General features: G+C 41.3%; 1 long non-coding RNA gene across 1 annotated transcript; it reads right to left on the bottom strand.

Moving 5' to 3' along the window:
* Positions 1-3,174: 3,174 nt before the first annotated feature.
* On the bottom strand, positions 3,175-3,737 carry LOC134291923 (uncharacterized). Its single transcript, XR_009999349.1, has 2 exons — positions 3,510-3,737; positions 3,175-3,444 (listed from the first exon to the last, which is right to left on the bottom strand). It is a non-coding gene; the product is annotated as an uncharacterized LOC134291923 (long non-coding RNA).
* Between the last annotated feature and the right edge of the window lie 16,714 nt (positions 3,738-20,451).

The raw sequence follows: 20,451 nt of genomic DNA, 5'->3' as shown, positions 1-20,451 counted from the left end.
ACACACTAGCAGAAGAAGGTGCTTTTAGTTCTCTCTTCTTTGCGCTTGAGATTCAAACAAACAACGTAAAACTTCGACAACGAACTCGGAACCTATAGGTAGAGACCCCGAAGCGTAGCCAGCGAGAGTGTGCACAACAGGCAAACGAATGATGCTGCTAAGGTTTGGGACGAGCTCAGCAGGGACGGGCTCTCGGCTCTCGACTTGGCAACTAAATCAGACTCTCCGATGCTGGTGGAGATTAAGACGGGAGTGGAAGGACACGGAGCGGAGGTAGAGGCGAACGAAACAAAAGGGCAAGCAAATTGACTCTGCTAGTGCTGTGCACTGGTCGATCGTCGAATGGGCCCAAGCGAAGTACCGTAGGAGGGGAGTTCTTCGCTAAAAGGGCCCGCGAAAGAGTTCGTGACATTTAGAGAAACATGTCTCTTGGCTTCTTGCAGCTCCAATGCTACTGGGTGCTAGATGGAAGAGGTGAACGCTCAACCAGCAGAGCAGCCCCAAAAGCTCCTTTCGAAAAAGTGTAACAGAGTAGCTACTGGCCTTAGAGCTAAGGGAAGGTACATAGTAGCGAAGGTGATCAGGAGATTGACAGATATAGATAATCACGGTTTGAAATGTTAAGCTCATAAACTGCGCCGTTATGGAAAATGTCAAAATGGATTTAGCTTTGACGATTGGGACTGAAGCTGATGCACTAAATAAAGCTCATCGAATAGATCGTATCGAAAAAGACTCAAAAGAGTTGAGTATGAACACTTGGCACTAGCCTTTTGAAAGTACATTTGATTTAGTTCGACCAGTTTGTGATTTGGGGATGCTATTACTGATTATTGGAGATTGAACAAGAACTTTTTTGGAGACCGAACTTGATCCATTAGTTCATGCTCAACAATTTTAAGCATTATAAATTACTATTCCAGAACTTCATAACTTTGAAAGCCGTTGACAGCCTAGACGACTGAAAAAATGACTACGACAGATTGACAATGATGCTAATCGGCCTTATTACTACCAGGACTGCAACATAGCGAGTCGACAAGGAGCATCCTAAATAGCTCTGGTCCTCACAAGTCCCTACCTCATGCATAGTCCGCCTGCCAAGAGTTGTGTGCTCAGCTGGTAGTGCAGCCTGGGCACTGTTGCCCTTCTGACTTCAGCTAGATTGAGGAGGTACGTCTCGAGCGTCTGTTCACCAAGGAGGTGCGGCTTAAACAGCGTCTGTTCTGGCATCCAGCGACTGAGTATGAAATGCTCCTTCACCCGAAGCTATACATAAGGTGGCAGCCCCACCACGGTGCAAAGGGGACCTTAGGCCAACAACCTACTGTTTCCGAAAGCCAAAAAAAAACCGTCACAGAAACCGAAAATGAAAGATTATGAACTGATTCAACGGCAACGACTTATAGCGCGAAACAACGGACAAGAATTGGAACTTGGAATGTATTAACCCTAGCCCAGCAGGGTAAACTAGCACAACTAGACAATGAGACATGCCGTATGAAGCTTGAGATCCTAGGACTGAGCGAAGTCCGTTGGCCGAACTTTGGAGAACACAGATTGGCGTTGGGTCAAATTCTTCTCTACTCTGGCCTACGAGGTGAACACGCTCCTCGCCACCATGGAGTTGGTTTTCTGCTCAGCGCTCACGCCCACGCTGCGCTCATGAAGTGGGAACCTATTAATGAGAGGATAATTGTTGCCAGATTCAGAACACGGGTTAGAAACCTTACCGTGATCCAATGTTACGCGCCAACCGATGCTGCCGAATTGCAAGACAAAGAGAACTTTTAAGGCTCCCCCAAACCAAGGCGACTTTTCTGGCGACACGATTTTTTATCGCCGCGATTTTACTCAACGACTACAGCGAAAAATGTGTCGCATCAATCATCTACACCAACGCGAAAACTAGTCACAAACAAAACTTATTCGCCCCGCGACAGCGACGAAAACTGTGCATGCAGCGACCAGCGCCGCGACACACCGGCGACAAGTACAAAAATCGCTACACTCTCGCTTGTCGCCTGCGACGACGTCGTCGCAGTGTGGAAAGTCCCCTTCAAATCAGTGCGCAACGATTTCGCGACAAAAACATAGCGACAAAAAGTCGTGTCGCTGGAAAAGAGTCGCGTCGGTTTGGGGGAGCTTTTAAAGTCAACTGAATGCTGTCGTGGACAAGATTCCGAAAGGTTTCATCAGGATCCGGGTGAGCTACGCACCCGAAGAAAGCAGTGGACCACAGATGATACCTGGAGGAAGATAAAGGAGCGAACGAACGCCAAAGCCGCGATAGAGCGAGCGAAAACACGATGAACTAAAGCCGTAGCCCTTCAGCGTTATTCGGCTCTCGAGAAGGAAGTGAAACGCTCATGTAGACGGGACAAGAGAGCGTGGGCGAACTCCCTAGCCGACGAAGGCGAGAAAGCCGCACTCTTCGTAGACGTATTTGTTCCGTCGACTCCACTCCACGTAACCGACATCAGTCACTTTTTCTGCTTCCGATTATTCGTAAATATTAGAAGATCGTCGACGTGGATGGTCAAATACATAATTTTGACTTGAATTGTCCAGTGTGTGAACACGGATCTACGCTCCATCGCTACAGTCCAAATTCTTGAAGCACCGCGTCCAGCTGCTAATTTCATATGCGCAATCACTTAAATTTAGCATATAAATCTATTTATTATGTTTTATCTACAACATAACTCAAATTTGATCGAAAAGGCGCTCAATGAAAGAGTGAGTCGTTTGCTATCTTTTTGAAAAACATGCATTTGTGAAGCCTTAAAACTTTGCAGAACATCATCTGTTGGGAATCTCGATCGGGTAGCATTGTCGGCGAAAAAAAAAGTGACGCGTGTTTGTAGCTGTTGCGATGGAAATCTCGGTCGCGTTGCATTGTTCTCGGGTGTACAGCGATTTTGTGAATATCGTTCCCCGGCTGTTGAGCCCGGCTCGTCGCATCACACCTTCCAGAGCAATTTTGAAGAGTAGGCATGAGAGTCCATCACCTTGTCGCAGTCCCCGGCGAGATTCTAATGAACTGGATAGTTCACCCGGAATCCTTACGCAGATTTGCACACCGCCCATCGTTGCTTTAATCCCCTTGTTGCGGGGGGCAGAAAGAAATTCCTCACCGGGTTTGTAGCAGCACCAACTGAGTCTGGTGTAGTGTAGCTTTAAACTACAAAAAATAATCATTTATTAGTTTTGATTCACAGTTCATGTAACATACGCATCTTACACTTTCGGTGTTCCAATCACTTTAGATCTAACTCTAAACTGCACTCCCAACGCAACCAAGCTAAGTTCGAACTGTAATTGAAACTTTAATTACTTGGCTGTCCTAATGCATGACAACTACCTCTTACTTCGTGATTAATAGTGATTTTAATTGCACGATATTAGATCTTAGGCTTTAGGACTTCTAACCTCTTTTTGGAACTGTAAGAATTCAATTTTAATTAGGTTTCAAATTCTAGATAGGTTTTAATAAATTCTACACTAACTTTTGTAAACTAGTAGTAGCAAATTCAACTAGGATTTTCCAATTAACAAAGGTAATTTAATAACTTTAACTTTATCTCGACACTTTTAGCGGTATAGGAACGTTCGCTCATTAGGCTGTCTTCGATCTATCTCATTCTTGCCAGTCATCTCGCGCTGACAGATCAAACGGGTGGTTCAGCTTCGGTTGCACCACCAACGGAGGCAATGGACCAGTGTTCCCAGCAGCAACACCCCTAGTAACCATTAGCACTATATTTCGCCACTTTTGGCACTCAGGGCTATTAAGCGGCCAATATAGAACGTGTCAGCTCCTAATTAGCATTATATTCGCCTCCAGGTGGATTATAGTGCCTTGTGGTTACTTGGGTCATTCTAGTCAGCTTCCCAGGAAAGCCGTTTTCGTCCATGATTCTCCATAGCTCTGCGCGGTCGATATTGTCGTATGCCGCTTTGAAGTCAATGAACAGGTGGTAACTGTACCAGGTTTAGCACTATCTTAGGTAAACTATTTCTAAAAATCCTACAAATATTGTCAATATGACACATGATAGCTTAGTTTTCATATTTTGCAGGAAAATGAACACGCGAAGCTAAACCTTTTTTTAATATTTGTTGCGGCGATCAATATTTACCGTGCAGTTTACTTTATCACGTCAGCTGTTTTCCACCTTTATTTCCTTAAAATTAATGATGGAGGTGTACGACACACAGTTTGACGCTTCGTTTCCGTCGAACATCGATCGAGATGTTCCAAAACATTCGCTCATACATGGTATATGCTTCTCATCATGTAAGCAGATTTTCGCCACCACCACCGCGTGCGGTTGTTCATCAATCATCAAAAATCTTCTCACTATACTAGTGATGAGTTTTCCATCCGATGCAATGCCGGCCTGCCGAGCCACGGACGGCCCTATCAAATGCAGGCAGAATGGAAATTGGAACTTACTTGCTTGGTTTTCTTATATCGACAGCAGAGATCCGTGTTTCACACGTGATGGGTGCGTGTGGTGACAACACTTTTATGAACCCAGCGCGATGTTGCTGGGTTGCCAATGGTTTCTGCTGTCCCGGCCGATGATGATGGTTGATGAGGACGAGGACGACGACGACGATGGGATCAGTAAGATGGGATAAAAGAGGGAAATTGTTCAAAATGCACGCAGCTGAGAAAAAATGATTCCTGTAATTCTCACTAAATCCTATTTGTATCTATGTTTGAAAGATGTGTTTAAACAAATTAATTATATCTTTTCGTTTACAACTGCTAATCGAATACATCGTTTTACAATGTTTTCAAATAGAATAAACCTAGCACACCGAACAAGTCTTGTTGATATGAATGTTTTAGCCAGTGCTGAAAATGTCATTTCGACTTATCTAAATTCATTCACCTACAGCTCACTTCAGAAACTAAACCTGAGAATATGGTACACGCTCAGAAAACCGTTCTGATAAACGTGAACAAACAAACGCAAATATGAGAACAAGCAAATATACACCGTGAACTGGAACTAGTTCCAGCTGTCAATATGGGCGTTCTAGGAACATCTAGTTCACGGTGTACATTTCTTATTGTTGTTATGGCTGCTTTGCATAGTTCCCGTTTGTTCCTGTTGCCGTGACTAGGAGTGCTTGTATAAAAGAACGGATTTTTTTGCTTGTATATGAAAAACTTGTGCGGCTAGACCAGTTCTACAAGGAATTCACGAAAAAAACGTTCTATTTTGAATATTTAGGGTAAATGTCACGGACTACCTCCTAAAATGATATTCATGGTGAATATCAATTGGCATTTTTCGATGATAGTCGATGACATTTACAATAAATATTCGAAAAATAACGGTTTTTTTCATGACTTTCTTGTAGAACTGGTCTAGCCGCACAAGTTTTTCATATATGTACCATATTCTCAGGTTCAGTTTTTTAAGTGAGCTGTAGGTGGTTGAATTCAGATATATAGAAATGACATTTTCAGCACTGGTTTTAGCATATTAAATGATGAAACTTTTGCAAGAACGTTGATGATCAGTAAAATTTACTGAACGATTTCAAGAAATTCATCAAATTGATTTGCTGAGTTCTACAGCTCAGCAGAATGCATAAAAAAAATGATTGAGGTGCGTTCATGTCCCAATGCTACATTTAGTACCACATCCCCTCCATCTAGAGAGAAGAGGATATTGAACACCGAGCGAAACGGCAACCGGCAAACTGGAAAACAATCACCAGCAGGGTGAGTATAGGTAGGAAGGTAGCAAGCAAGCAGCTGTGCATCAGCTGCTCGCTTCGTGTTACTATCCCGAATTTTTCGGTGGTGTGATAGCAATAAGCAGAAAACCGTTTCCAACTAAACTAACCGACCGACCGACCGACCGACCACCAGTTAGCAACGACTAACTATATTCATCCGCTGCGCGGCTGTTTTGCCATCATAAGTCTCTCTAAAATGCATCGATGTGTGAGCTGTGCTGTTGAAAAACGGTTTCGACACAGAGGGCCTGCCTGTTTCTGATGACGAGAAATTAACATATCAAATGATGCAACAACACAACATCGATAAATTATTATTTTTGATGACAAGCACATGCGTTTTACAACAACAGCTATTCGCGGTTAGGAAGCATCGTTTCCGAAGGCTGAGCGGTGAAAATTGTAATTTGCAGATGACATGAAATCGGTCTTTAATAGACGTTAAAAAAATATATTCGTGTCATAATTATTATAGATATTTGCATGTCGAGTTGCGTCGAAATGTTATGTCACATATTGGAACTTTCAACATAAAATGTAGAACATGAAGTGGTTACAAATGTAATGTCTGTCGACTTCTTTAATTTCTTTATTGCGGCTGAGCTGTCATAAAACAATGGATATGCCGCTGCTGCGATGTCCTGCTGGATTCCAATCTAACGCTTGCTTGCAGATTTCGTTTCCGCCGCCCAGCGTATAGTGTGGCCGACCCACCTCGACTTTAGCTCCCGATTTTCTGTCGCTATAGGCTTTTGATGAGATCGACGGTGGTGCTCTACGTTGGAGATCCAATTGTGAGGCCATCATGCGAGAATTATATACCGCAGGCATCTATTGATGAAGACCTGCAGCCGTTGCGTGTTCTCCACTGATACATACCAAGTTTCACTGGCGTAAAGCAGCATAGATTTCACGTTCGAGTTGAAAAATAGTATTTTGGTGCGTCGACTAATCTGGTTGATTTTCCATACATTTCTCAAACTCGCAAAACCAGCTCTTGCCTTCTTGATCCGTGCATCTATGTCGATCTTGGTGCGATAATCGGCCGCTATTTGACTACCAAGACATTGGAAGGTTAACACATTCTTCACTGCTTTCTCTGCTACCGCAACGCTGGAAGGGTTGATCTAACGATTTGATCTTGTTGACGTTAATGGTAAGACCTGCCGCCGAGGAGCGTTCAGCAAAACCATCGAGATTATACTCTGCATATCAGAGCGCTGCCGTTGAGCTAGGAGAGCACTGTCATCAGCCAGTTCGAAGTCTTTGAAGTGCTCCGTGGTAATGGGCTACCACAGCAATCCACGATTTTGATCACGGTTTGGTTCAATCGTCCCTACCAGGTTCACGTTGATAACGATGATGAACAGTAGTGGCGGAGATAATATACATCCTTGCTTCACTCCAGCAGCGACTTGGATGGGATCGGACAAAACACCGTTGTGCAGTACTCTGTACGAATATGCCCTGTACTGTGCTTCAATGAGGCCGATGATTTTCACAGTGAGACCCTTGCGTCGAAAGCTTTTTCGTACTCAATCAACACCATGTAGAGAGGCTCTTGGAATTCATTGATATGTTCTAGAATGATGTGGAGCGTGACAATATGGTTCACACAGGATCGTCCGGAACGGAATCCTGCTTGCTGACGTCGGAGAGTTGCGTCAATCTTCTCCTGTATCCGGTTAAGGATCACTTTACAGAGGACTTTGAGAACGATACACAGTAACATGATGCCCCGCCAATACCCCCTCGGACTCCATGTAACGCACCTGAGACGCTCCGAAACCCCCGAAAACTCGTCCGTAACGGTTCTGAAACGCCTCTGAATCCCGCCAAAAACGCTCTGAAACTGTCTGAAATGCCCAAAATCCCTTTAAAACCCCCTCGGACCCCATGTAACACACTCTAGACCCTCCGAAACCCACGAAAATACCTCCGTAAGGCCTCTGAATTCCGCCAAAAATGCTCTGAATCTTCCTGAAATACCTCCAAAACCTCTCTGAAGGCTGACAACAATGTGAGTTGTGAAGTATGGAGGCGCATTATCAGTGGACATTGTGCCTTACTATAAGCTCCAGAAGAAACTGCGGTTAAAAAAGATTCGCCGTGCACCAAATAGTCCATGAGCAAAAGGCTTATAAGGTTCGCTGGTTCTCTACCGACATGAGACATATGCCATGCTTGAGGAAGATCTGGAAGCGTTTGGAGTTTTCAACCGTAGCAAGCTAAAGACAATTTTCGGTGGTGTGCAGGAGATCGCAATATGGCTTCCACGGATGAAGCACGAGCTCGCTGTACTCTACGGTGAACCCTGCATCTAGAAGCTGGTCCAAATGATTCGGTCGGCTGGGCTTGTTGCAAGTACGCCGGATAACAACCCTGCACAGAAAGTGATCTGGTGACCATCGGGCATGAACGAGGATGGAGAGTGACATCCGCTAGTACTGTGACCTACTTTTTTAATTAAAGTATCGTAAATTAAAATGTATGCATGTCAAGACAGAAATGTTTTCCGGACTTTTGAAGGAAGGTTCACGATGTTAAATATTTCCGTGTGTTTTTTGGAAGCAAAATATAATATATAAAAAAAACTAGTGAAGACGTCGGGAACGCAATCAACGCAAGACGTAACATATTCGGCAAAACCAGGCTGAAAATATCTGATTTCAATTTCTGGAAACAGTTACTGTTGTTGGTCCTTATAATATCAAGCCATTCTATAAACTTGTTCAATTATTATCACTACAACTATAGCTTAGGATTCTATGAATCATCCTCATTTGATTTGCTTTTAATAGTTATGACACCTGTTATGCCAAACCGTGCACTCCTCCTTTACGCCAAACCGCCTAAATCTAGCAAAATTACTTTGTCAAAAAGCTAATGGATAGGAATCATGAGCTATTAATGCCCATTGTGATGTGATGATAACAGTGATTTGCGAAATTCATGGATTTCATGAGCTCACAATGGTTATCTATGAATCATCCATCCATCCTTGACAACAGCGCTAATTTCTGATGAAATTTTTGGTTGGATTGAGTCATCTTCACTTTTTCATGTTGTGAAATCGAATGCTGGTGAATATAAACATGCAGCACAATTACTTTGCGGTCGATTTTTTTTTTCAACTAATAGACAAACCCAATGCCATCCAGTTCTTGAAATATCTGGTCGTAAAACTATCCGGTCCCAAAAGCATTGCAATGCACTGCAGTTACTTCTTCAGCATCAGCGTTGCTGCCGACCCGCATCGGTAAAAGTAATTAATGAATGTTAACGACTGAATGTGGCGCTCACTTTTTTACAAACTTTCTAAAACAACACCGGACCGGCTTCTTGAATAAACAAAAGAACATAAAACATCCGATAAAAGCAACATGTGCAATTTTGGGACAGCCTGCCTGCCTGACACAAGAAGACGGCCCTCCGAATCAATCGTCCTTGTCGAGCGCCATCGCGTCGTCGTCGTCGGGTCGTTTTACTTCCGCATGGGAACAATTTTCACGTCGCTGAAAGTTCTCCTCGGGGGAAACTAGGAACTGGAACTTGCTGGTCGTAAGGACGACGACGACGACGACGTGTGTAAAGATAAACAGCAATGTCCTCAGGGAGAAGAGAACTGGCGAAGGCGAAGAAAGCAGTCGCCCAACAGAAAAGAAAGACGACGCCAAACAATGGACCAAGAGAGTAGCGTAATGGATCGCCCCGCTCTCCTAGGGGCCTTTCTATACCGCAAAATGTACCTGTCGATAATTTTATTATTTGTTTATTTTATGTCTATTGGGAACCCCGGGTGGTGGTTCGGTGTCAAGGTTAGCCGATGTCTACGTGACTGGCAGTGAGGTAAGAGGAAGATTTCTCGCCTTCTTCTTGGCAAGAATATCGACCCATGGGCAGGCGATGCGAGCAGTAAGAAGAAAGTAGGATCTGCTGGCGAAGGCTGGAGGAGGGAAAAAGCGAGGATCAATTTCTTTTCGTCTGGCCTAAGTCTGAGTCGGAGAGAACGGGTCTTGGGATGCACTCGACCCTCTTGAGATGCATGCGCAATGCAATAATACTGCGCTCAGAAGTGGGATAGGGTCCGATTGGGTTTCCTAAAGGAAAAGGACTGTAGACTTTCAGGGATAAGGAAAAGGACGACAATACATAAGTTATGGATCCGTATTTGGACGACTTGTATTTCTGTAAAAGGGCACCGATGGAAAATTTGAAATGCGTCTTGGAATTTTTCGTAAAAAGGACGGTGGTTTCCACTGCAAGTCTCTATCGTACTTGGACCAACATACACCAAGGAAAAATACCGAAGTTTTGAAAAAAAATCCATAATAATCTCAACAGCTTAACTATAATCGGTGAACATTTTTGAAGCATTTGAAAAATTGTGTAAAGGGAAAAAATGTACGCGGCAAATCAGAGTTTGAACACACAACCTTCTAAACACGCAATGGACTAGGTGAAATAGCCCTTTGGGGCTGTCCATAAACCACGTGGTCATGAGGGGGGGGGGGGGGGTTCGGTGGACCACGTGGTTTATGGACAGCCCCTTTACTGATCATACAGTAAAATTCATATAGATTTGCAAGATTTGATCAATTTTCGTCAGCAACTTTTTCAATTTTGGTCAGGTTTGCTTTATTATACAAGGGGTGGCCAAAAATTTTTAGGAAACGCAACTTTTTTTTTCTCTCACAAAAAAATTTAACATGCTGTAACTTTTCATAGAGTGCATCAAAAAATCACAAATTTTGACTGTTTGTTAACCTATTACATATATGTGCATCATTGGTACAATTTTGAGCTCGATTGGTTAATCTGCTAGAACTGTTTTCGTAAAACACTATTTTTCTGACAGCTCTTTGAACTGTCTTATCTCAGAAACCAGTGAACTGAATTGAATGAAAATTTGAACGTTTATCAACAATATATTAGTGCTTCACAAGTTCAACATTTAAAAAAATTATCATGGATTGAAATTTTTTACACCAATGTCATTAAATTTTAGTTTTGATATCCACAGATTTTCCACTTCTGCTCTCAAGATATCTCTAATTAGATATATAAGAACCTATTTGGATTGAAGGAACAACACATTTAGTATTTTTTGTATGGTATTGTTAATCTGACCTATTTTCCTCTTTATGGGTGAAAATGTCGAACCGGTATAACTATTCGTCGTGAGAAAATATTACATTTTATAATGTTGCATCAAGTATTAATGTATTGTTGATAAACGTTCAAAATTTCATTCGATTCGGTTCACTGGTTTCGGAGATATGACATTTCAAAAATTGGTTGTCTAAAAATAGTGCTTCACGAGAACGGTTCTAGCTTCGCGAAAGATTACCCAAATCGCGCCCAAATTTGTATCAATGATGCACATAAAATAGGTGGACTAACAGTCAAACAGTTAAATCAGTCAAGCTTTCAATTGATGCAAAAAATTTGAAAATCGATGGTTGTCATCATAGTGAAAAAAATGTTTTGGTATAAAAATCCAAGATGGCGGCCAAAATCAATATGGCCGACCCTACTTTTTATTGTTGTAAATAGTAGCTCTATCTTTCTTCTTTTCAACAACAATTCGTTTTGAGGTGGTTTTAGGAGAAGCTTTCGAGTTATAACGGTTTAAATGAGCCACCATTTGACCAAAATCGAGGGGTCTGCAAAAATTGTTGTGGCTCTAACTAACGGGGGGTCCATCAGTTTGAGTAACCAAATACATTTTCCTTACTTTTTAGCGAGGACTTTCAGAAAATCCCCACCTTAAACATTGTTGAAGACAAGGTGTAAATAGTGGGCCGGACTCAGCGAGAATTACCCAATAATACTATTTAACAGAACGATATAAAGTAATGACATAGGCCATGAATTAAACACAGGACTTTCTGCTTGTGAATCAGAAGCTGTAGTCATGAAACCACCAAGCCTGTCTTCAGTTTTTGGAACATGTAAAGTCAAATTTGAACTTTAAAATTTTCTCGAAATTTTGCAGGATTCTTAAAAAAACGATGACAAATCTATGCAAAAGGTCGAAGGTCGAAAGGACAAAAAGTGACCAGGCGACAGGACGGATTAGTTAAAAAATTGATGGATCAAAAGGTTGAAATTACTGAATCAAATTTCAACCAATGCGCAACAAAAATGACAATATCTTAACTCAAAGTTGTTGCTACAATCCACCTAAAGCGACATAGGTTTGTCTCAACTTGAACATAATGGGACACAGATCGTACATCACGAGTTTAAAGATTTTTAAGCCATGCGTTGCGATTTTTTAGGGGTAGCTTCGAGTTAGTAAACACTGAAACGCTGTTGAAGATCTTCCTTAAAACAGTTCCGATTTTGGGTTAGTATGATAATCAAATTTCACAAGTTGAAAAGTACGCAACAAATTTATCACTAACAAAAGCTTTCGAAATCATGTCATTATCGATTACCAGTTGGGATTAGGAGTAATCGCCGCACCTTATTTGTTGCTTGTTTTGTGTCTCTTTAGCCCGAACATTCTTTACCGTGGTCTAAATAATCTATTACACTTTTTTTGGTACGCCTAAAAAGTGTGATAAAAGTGCACATTTGCCTCGGATCGTCTCGACGTCTTCGGTGTACTTATTCCTCCATTTAGAAGGAATAAGTGCACCGAAGACCTCAACTTGATCCGACGTGGTCCTGCACTGCTATCACACTTTGAAAGTGTATGCACTAGAGTGGGTCATCGTTGTATGGAGAAACGTTAAATTTGATCATTCAACACGGAACAAAGCTTTTTCAATCTATATTAGCGTCCAAAACAACTGTGCAAAATTTGGGAACGATTGGTTGCGTCTCCGTATTCCGCATTGCTATTGAAATTTGTATGGAAGTTAGTATGGGAAAATGTACTTTTTTGCATTTTACTCATAAGTTGAAATCTTTTGTCTAATACCATGTAACTAATGACTTTAAAGTATAGTCTAGGATATGCCGAAAAACATTGCCAAAAACCGCAAAGTGATCCGACGCTTGTAAAAAAAGTTATCCGCCTGGTAACTTAGGCCAAAAATTGAGATTTTATTATTGATGTTATTCCTTTACATGCTAAATGTTAAGCACCACCGGGCAATCTGTACGTTATAACTTTTTTCACAAGTGTCGAATCGCTTTGCGGTCTTCGGCAAAGTTTTTCGGTATATACTAGGCTATACTTTAACGTCATTAGTTAGATTGTTTTAGACGAAAAATTTTAATTTATGAGAAAAATACAAAAAAGCACGTTTTCCCATACTAAATTTTATACAATTTTCAATCGCAATGCGGAATATGGGGAAGCAACCAATCGCTCACAAATTTTGCACAGTTGTTTTGGACGCTAAAAGGAATCGAAAAAGCTTTGTTCTAAAAAATCGACTTTGTTGACCCAGTCTAGTATGCACACTATTGCATCAGTCCAATTTGGGGTGCAGTCAGCAATACAAAAGACACTCATACTTATAGCAACACACTACAGTGGGGCTTTCGTTTACCCCCGCGTAACTTTTGAAATGACCAAAAATACTTTAAATAAATAAAAGAAAATCGGGTTAAGTACGGTTCCTTTGAATTCCACTAAGAATTTGGATCCTTTGACAGATACGTATTTCGACCTCAACTGTAAGGTCGTCTTCAGTGTCTTGTACTTGACTCGACTCAAGTACAAGACACTGAAGACGACCTTACAGTTGAGGTCGAAATACGTATCTGTCAAAGGATGCAAATTCTTAGTGGAATTCAAAGGAACCGTACTTAACCCGATTTTCTTTTATTTACAGATATTCCCCTAACAAGCCCAGGTTAATCATCAAAAATACTTTGTTAACTGTATCTCGTCCCATATTGTGCTTCTTTTTTCCAGAGATGCCTCCAAACAAAATTTGGTCGACGTGGTTTTTGAACGATCCCTTGCTGGGATTGCTACAGGAATTTCTGCTGAGGTTTATGCGGTAGGTTTCCTGTTGGGATTGCTTCAGGAGTTGCTGCTGGGATTTTCCTGAGATTTCTCCATAATTACTATCGAAAACCCTCTCTGAATTTGTGGTTGGATTCATCCAGACATTTTGTACTGCGATTCATCCAGGAATTTCACGGGGAATTCTTCTATGTATATTTTATTTATTTTTTTCAGATGGATTCTGATAATGTCGTTAGCAGGTGGTGCTCCTGTGGTACCTTCACAAGTTTTTCTTGGGATTGCTTTAGAAACTCATGCTGGGATTCCTTCGGAAATATTTTCTGGTATTTTACAGGACTTTTCCTAGGAATTCCTATAGGAACATCACTAGGGATCTATCTAAACATTTCTGGGGATTTTTCCGATAATTCCTACTAGAGTTACCCCGTTGATTCGTCCAGGAATTTAAATAGTGATTTTCCTCAGTATCCCATCAAAAATTTGAACGGGGATTTTTCGAGAGATTTCTCCGGAGATGTTTCTAGGGATTTCTTGAACAATATATCATTGAATATTTTCAGTTGTTTTTCCTTAATTTAATCAAACAAAAGACCTACATGTACATGTGAAAAAGACTGAACAACCATTGCAAACGTCAGCTTTTTCTGTCTCTCCTAGGCGTATTCCAATTTATTTATGATACATATTTCATTCCGTTTACAGAGAGAGGAGAATCAGCACTATCTGTTACTGGAAAAAGATTTCATAAATATTTGATAATACACTTACGAGAGATGCTTTTTTTCAAATGTTGGTCTAGTATTTATTTCAGAGAATCTCTCCAGGATTGCTTTATAACCTTCCAAATTGGGTTTCTTCTATGGATTTCTCCGGTGTTCCTCGAAGTTTCCTACAGGAATTTCTATTACCATTGCTTAAATAATTTCTTTAATCTCCTAAAATTGTTTGCTGGGAATTTTCCTGGAATACATCTTAGAACTTGTAAAGCCGGTTGTGCTAAAATTCCACAGGAAATTGCTTAAAATTTTCAAAGTGTAGAATTAGCATTTAAGTTAAAATACACGTTAATAAAAATGAAAAAAAAAATCAAAATTTTCTCCCAGAACTTTTTCCAGAAATTTTACGTACATTTCTCAAGGAATTTCATCAGGATTCTTGTTAGAGATTTCTAGAAATTCTTCCAATGATTTTCTAAAGAATCATTGTTGGATTTTTTCGAGGAATTAATCTGTGGATGCCTTTGAGGATTTAGTCGAAGATTGGAATAGGGATTCCATCAAAAATTACTCAACAGTTTTATCGTGGATCTTTTAGAGATTTCTACAGAAATTATAAACGGGATTACTTCAGGAGTTCTTGTTATTCTTGTTATCTTATCCTGTAATTCCTCGACCAATTTCCCCACGAATTCTTCAAGGAATTCTCCAGAAATTTCAACTGCAATTTCTTAAACTTTCTGCCAGAAATCTCTTCTGTCGAACTGCCGAATAAATCTCCAATTGTATAAGATGAATCGCCTAGTACTGGTTGGCATACCTGTGCACATAAAAGGTGACAAGGAATTTCAGCAAAAGGCGAAGGGGCCGGTAATGGGAGGCATGCTGGTTGGAGCTTGTGTCACTAGGTATATCCTGAACCAGTTCCAAGGAGCGATAGATTCAGGAATATCTTCCAGCCTTGACTCGACAAATCAAGCAACACGAGAGTGCCGTGAATAATACATATTTTTCATTGCTAGTGAGACGACTCGAAAGTAATAGCTTCGGTTTTAGGTGGTGAAAGTTATTCCAGCAAGAGATGATCGCACCAGGCTAGTGGATGTGCAATTGAGTTCAGATGTTCTACACAGTCCAATGGAAAAAAATGCTATACTTATCATACTACCAACAGCTAATCTTGCTCGATCGGAGCAGCATTCGGAGAGGAGAAAGAGGCGGGGGAAGTTACAGCTTTCTTCCAACAGCCATCCTCATCGTCACACCTAGTGTTAGTAGTTCTTATTATTAGTTTTGCTGACTATACTCTTTACTCAACAATACAATCGGCTTTATATAAATTATCAGGAATTCAAGGTTATTATCGTTATGTTCAATAACAATACACTCTTCGAACTGAGCCGATCGATATTGTCTGTGTGGTTTGACTCTTCGAGCGATATGATAGTCCAACAGCAACCACTGTATTTTATAACTGAGATAGAAACTCAAATACCTAGCTCAAAATCCTACTAAACCTACAAATTATCATTCATTCCACACACCGATAGCCACTATAGCCCGTGGGGATTAGTTCTTGAACGATGAATTATTGGGGAAGATTCCAAAAACATTAACTCCTCCCGAAAAACTTCTCCGGAGAATGATTTATTGCCTCTGGAGGGTCACCGCTCCCCGTAAGGGGCACGCACGCACAGTTCGGAACAAACCGCACCCTAAACGGGTGAAAAGTGGTCACTGGGAAACCAATCGACGCCGAAACATACATATGCAGCTCCCGAAAAAGGGCCTGGGATACGAGGAAATTAATTACAATTGATGCAAAAGGGTGAAACGGTGTGGCACAATGGGGGCCCGGCTGGGATTAAGTTGGGCTAATTTCGAACGTACTTAACAATCGTTTCGGCAGTCCCTTATCACCATCGCTTTGGGCACTGCAGTGTTCAGTGAGGAAGAAGAGCTCTAACTACAAGACGCGTTAGACGCAAGAGGTTCATCAGGAGCACATTGTATATCCGATACGGAAACAGTTAATTTTGTGAATGGCTTAACTAAAACCGTCAATCTCCATTTTTGGCTTCTCGTAAAATATTTCATCAATTCTGGAGTCAGTCCGTTGTTCAAATTGACGCTCCCATCAGGAAAGGATGTTTCGAATAACTACCGCCACCGGGATAACTGATAGTGTGCCATATTTCCTGTTCAAGCTGCCGCAGCAAGCCGCCGCACTAGATTGGTCCCAAAACATTCTAACCTAATTGAGTACAGTTTCGACAATGAACGGTGGTACTACAAATAAATCACCCTTCCCCGGGCTTAACCCCTTTGTGTTAGGAAATCCACCCTCTCCCTCGTCACATCCAAACAATAAACCGAACCCGACGCTCATCACATTCTAGAGAGGCAGAGGAACGCTGCTGCTTTGTTCTACCCCGGCTCCGACAGACCGACCAAGCGACCAAGCGACCGCGTGGCTAAACTCATCTGGCTATTGTGAAACATTTATGCGCGAACAATAGAGGTTAAAAGTTTTCCTCCCTTCGGGGCACCCTCGGCCCAGTTGCTTTAAGGCTTAACCTAAAGCGGCCGGCCGGGAGCGAGGGAATCATCATCGCCCGTCATCAACCAAGCAAGCACATAGCACGGTAGTTAGGAGCGGAAGGGAAATCCACCTCGCCGTAAATGCTGATCCTTTGTTGCTGGCTGTTCCCTGGCTGTAACAGACCAGACCAGGCCAGTGCAGCACTGGGCCAAAACAGTTTCAAGTTTAAATGAGTTTTTCGCATGTTCTCCTTTATCCTTCCCATATGCCAAGTGAAATTAACCCATTCATATATATTTTGGGAACTTTAATCTTCCGGAGCTTAACTGCCTAGAGGAGGAAGAGGGAGAGCTCGTCACTACTCCGAGCAGGAGCTTTAGAGCTAACAAATGATTTTAATTACGACAAGTATCGTTTCCGCAATTTCGGCAGCCACCGCCGGCGAGGATCTCTTCTTGAAAGCGTCAGTCAACGCTAGGCACAGTAATTGATATGAAAAATGACATGGTAACAGCGGTTTGGGAAAGAGGCAACCATTCGGACGTGACATCGTACTATATGAAGTGTTGTAAAATGCGCCCGGATGAGCTTCGTTAATTCAGGCCAAACATGTCTAAAGGTCCTATCTGCAGAAGAGAGGCTCTCTTTGGTTTCCCTCTCTTTCGTTAATATCTCAGCTGTTTATTTGTATTATGATTATCTTCTTGCATTGAACGATAGTCAAAACAATCGTCTTTTGATTTGTACTGCAAAAGTAGTTGAAAAGTGTACCATTACATTGCAATAATTGAAAGAGAAAGTGAACAAAGAGAGCCTCTCAAATGCAGATAGGACCTATTGAAATGTTTGGCCTGAATTGTTTGGACAAGGGCAAATTAAAAGAAAAACGCTACTACTGAATTGAGTTGAAAAAATGTGCCTTAAACTTTTGCTCAAAATTAGATACTAAGCATAATATTTTTGGACATGGAACACAGTGCAGATTTCTCTTTTCAAAAACAATTTTTCCAAGCATTTTGAACATAAAAATAGTTCATAATTCAGAATACTCCAGTCTCCAGTTTGCGTAATGGTTAAGGCTATGGGATCACTAATCCGCTATGGGATCACATCCGGAATCGATTCCCGTTCCGGTCGGGACAATATTCTCGACTCCCTGGGCATAATGTATCATTGTACTTATGCTAGCGTTTCTCAAACTATGGGTCGCGACCCACTGGTGGGTTGCGGGCTGATTTTTTTGTGGGTCGCGAAAGCTTGGACGATATTATAATAAATGTCTCAATTCAGTTATGTCAAATGATATTGCTAGTCATTTTCTAATCTACAAATACTCCCTTCGATTATAAAATAAGATTTATTAGATTTCTTCTTAATTCTATTCAAAGTTTTGTATTATAAGTCCTAATCTGGCATATATAGAATATTGAAACTACTGTCAGAATGCTCAAGATTAGGATACAATTTTAGATGAAATGAAAAATGATATCAAGATGTTGGTCGCAGTTTGCGTTTTCAGTTAGATTTATACGCCAAGTTCAGCAGTAAAAATATGTTTAAAAATTGAAATACCAAAAATCAACAAAAAAAAATGCCAGATTCGATAAGAAACCTTCCCTTTACCGAACTTCAGTAAAGCCAAACATCGGTAATAATTTGCTGAATGACGGAATTTAAAACTGAAATGCGATTTCAATAAAAATAGAAGTAAAATGAATGTCCATGAAGGATATGACTAATTATTTCAAGAGGAATCATCTTGCCATCCAGCAGTACTATAATTTAAAAAACTCTTTTTAATGATCACCCACTCACTGTGAATGTATCGCGCCACTTGGGCGTCGGCTTCTATATTCGTCTGTTTTCCACTATAACTCAGTCAATCTTGAACCATTTGACTTGAAATGTTGTACACGGGTAGATACTATACCTATCTCACCGCATTCCAAAATCTGTGTTAATTGGTTCAAATTTGACTGAGTTATAGCGGAAAATAGACGAAAATAGAAACTACCGCCCAAGTGGCGCGATTCCCTAGTGCTAGCATTTTCAACCCGATCTTTCGTTTCGATTTAGATTTTCAATTTCTGCAGAAACAAACAATTGCCACTATATCATCAAAGAGTTTAAACACTATGGAACGCCCCTTGAAAACCGCATTGAAGACACCTGGAATGCTCCTAAAACTCCCTGAAATACCTCTGAACGCCCCATGAGACCCTTTTTAAACCCCTGTCAGGTTCTGTTGGCGTTTCAATGGGATTTCAGGGACTACAGGGGCATTTCAATAGTATTAAGGGGGTTTCAGGGTTGTTTAAAGATGCTTTAAAGGCAATTCAGGGGATCTCAGGAATCTTCAAAAGGCATAATAAGGGATTTGAGGGGTGGTTCAAGGCATTTTAGAGTCATTTCAGAGAGTTTTAGTGGATTTCAGAAACATTTTAAGGACGTTCATAGAGATTTCAGGGGCGTTAAATAGCATTTCAAGGGCTTTTCAGGTGCGTTTCAGGGGTTTTTTCTGGAGCCTATTAAAGGCGTTCAAAGGAGTTTCAAATTGATTATGTTGATTTAAGCGACATGTGCATGGGATTACAGAGGTTTCAGAAACGTTTCGAAGCATTTCGGTTCAGGGCCATATTAACGGGTTTCAAGAACACCCTTAAATCAAAAGGCATTTCAGGGGCGTTTAAAAATATATTGTCATGGGGCCTCTGAAAACCCTCTAAAACTTCCTGAAATACCTCCGAGATCCCCCTAAAACCCACTAGAACCATCTAACGCACCTGAGACACTTCCTAACAACCGAAAACGCCTTCGCAACGCCTCCGAAGTCCGTCGAGAATCCTCTGAAACTTCCTGAATTTCCCCAGAAATACCTCGAAGACCCACTCGGACCCTATGCAACGCACATGAGACTCTCGGAAACCTCCAAAAGCGCACCTGTAACACCGACGAACCGACGTGACAGTAGTGGTGTTCCAAAAATGTTCCTCTCAGCGAAGCGAGCGAACGCTTCTGTCAAATCAGCACAGGCACGAACCTTTTCCTATATGTATACACGGAGGTTTGGAGTCAAGCTATCAAAACAACGCGAACCATTATAGAGGAGACGGTGGTATTTTTCATCATGGCGTCGGGGACAACACATTTAAATTTATTTGTTCTAGCTGTCACGTCGGTTCGTCGGTGCCTGTAACGCCTCCAAAGTCACTCTAAAACCCTCTGCAATGCACAGTGGTCCACGAACCAGATTTACGAGGAAAAATGCATTCAGCGCCTTCAAATGTTTATTTTAGACAAAAATGGTCTTCTACAAAGATGTTACTAATAATAAGCTCCTCTTTCCAGTGTACATGATAATTAGAGTGATTCATAGTTTTACCAAACTTTTTTGTTTGCAAGAATAGCAAACTTGATTAGTGTGACATGGGCTTACATACATACAAAGGAACACTCATGTAGTCTTATATACAAAGAGTCGCTCATGCGATTCTTTA

The sequence above is a fragment of the Aedes albopictus genome, chromosome 3 (assembly GCF_035046485.1).
Source record: "Aedes albopictus strain Foshan chromosome 3, AalbF5, whole genome shotgun sequence".
Classification (NCBI taxonomy): domain Eukaryota; kingdom Metazoa; phylum Arthropoda; class Insecta; order Diptera; family Culicidae; genus Aedes; species Aedes albopictus.
Note: the sequence above shows the minus strand (reverse complement) of the source record. Positions and strands in the feature narration are given on the sequence as shown.